This window comes from Amblyomma americanum, chromosome 3, assembly GCF_052857255.1.
Source record: "Amblyomma americanum isolate KBUSLIRL-KWMA chromosome 3, ASM5285725v1, whole genome shotgun sequence".
In the NCBI taxonomy this organism is placed as follows: domain Eukaryota; kingdom Metazoa; phylum Arthropoda; class Arachnida; order Ixodida; family Ixodidae; genus Amblyomma; species Amblyomma americanum.
This window is the reverse complement of record NC_135499.1, coordinates 40202292-40204350: the sequence shown is the minus strand read 5'-3', so window position 1 is coordinate 40204350 and position 2059 is coordinate 40202292.

The window sequence follows — 2059 nt, the reverse complement described above, 5'->3', positions numbered from 1 at the left end:
CTAGAGCTAGGATTGCCCTTGTGCTCCTTTCTTGCTCCTGAGATAGGACCTCGTTTGCTAGTCTGAGCCATGTATCCTGTGTTGATAAATATGGTCTAAAGCCGACCATAGTGTTTGGATATAAATTCTCTTTGTGCATGTGGGACTGCAGTCTGTCGAGTATGACGTGCTCAATCATTTTTCCTAAGCACGAAGTAAGCGAAATAGGTCTGATATTTTCGAGCGCGAGCTTTTTGCCCGGTTTTGGAATGAATTTAACGATGGCGTGTTTCCAAGACGCTGGGAGTTTTCCTTCCCTCCAACATTCATTCATTCATTCATTTTTATTTGTTCTTCACAACATGACGTACACATTGTGAAAGGGGCCAAGAAGAAAAGCCGTTCCTTTACGGCTTAAAAAAAAAATCTTGGTCCCCCCTGGCATTGACGGCAACGAAGCAACACAATCCAGAAACAAATGTACAGAAAAAAATATACAGAAATATACAGAGACAAACAAAATTATAACTTGGCATTTTTATGAAAGGTATGGCGACAAGCTCATGGAACGGTCGGGAAATAAAGACATGCAGTCATAATGAAACAGTGGCTAAATATCTGTACAAGGTGTTTTGTTTATGAAATGTGTGGTGTGTATTAGGGACATGCAAATTAATAAAACAACGCCTTCAGGTTCCGGAAATTTAGTCCTAAAATATCTGTTCCCGCTTTAATATGTTCATTTAGTAATCGAGGCAGGTTATTCCTAAGACTCCGTTCGCAAAGTCCGTGAGGGCTGTGATGGAAGCGTCGTCTAGGTTTCTGCGTGTCTTTTTGTTAATGCAGTCCTCTCCCGGAGCGGATGTCGTGCGTATCTTAAGGAGGGCTGCTCTTATTTCCGCCATCGTTATCTCAGCGTCCAGGATGGGGTTAGGTTGTCCTTTATAATCGGGTAGGGACTGCGTCTCTCGGGTTGTGCAGAAGTATTTCTGCTGGAGCGTGTTTATAATATCTTGATCCGTGCCTGGGTCTGTATTTAGAATTTTGGTGATTTCCTTTTGAGTCGTAGCTTTGTTCGATTCTGGATCAAGGAGATGCCGCAGAAGATTCCACGTCTCTCTCATGCCTAGATTGCCATTTATATTTTCGCAGATATGGTTCCACTGCTGTCTCGCGAGTTCTGCGGAGTGGTGTTGAATTTCTTCCGTGAGTGTGACTATCCTATTTCTAAGCTTTTTGTTGTATTTTTGCTTAAGCCATCTTTTTTCCAGGCTTTGCCTTGCCTCCCACATGTGTGTGAGGCGGCTGTCAATCATACTTACGCCTAGGTCATGCACTACGTCTTTAGTGGCCTTTCCCACGTCTGATAGGAGGGTTTGTGTCCACTGTGCTAGGTCTGTGATCGGTTCCTGATTTTGGTCACGCATCGTCCTAAATTTGTCCCAGTCAGTGATTCTGTTTTTTTCTGGGTTGGGGTTTGAGATTGCCAATGACGATTTTTGACATTATGATATAATGGTCACTTCCCAGATTTTGTCTTGTGTTGCTCCAGCTTAAGTCTGGGAGATTTTTGCCCATCGTGAGGTCTGGGCACGTGTCCCTGTTCACGCTGTTGCCTATCCTGGTAGGCTGCATGGGGTCCGTATATTGGGTTAGCCCTTTTTGCTGGATAAAATCCATTAGGGCCGTGCCTTTCCTGGATATGGTTGCGTGTCCCCATTGCACGTGTTGAGCGTTGAAGTCGCCCACAATTAGGATTGGTTTTTGGCCTGCAATTTGTAGGGCTTTGAGTATAGCGGCTTTCGCTGCTCCAGCCTGTGCCCTGGGGTGGCTGTATGCGTTAAGTATGAACAGAGAAGAGGAGTTTCTTTTGCTAGGTAGAATTTCGATTAATATACAATCGAGCTCTACGTCTTCAATCTCGTGGTTAACCACGGTAAGGTTTCTACGTACCATTGTAGTGGTTAATGGCTGTTCTGCGATGTGACATGGCAGAACTGCCCGGTACCCTGGCAGTTTTAGTCGAGACATTCTGGGTTCTTGGATCGCAATTACGTCAGGTTTTTCGGATTGCGATTGA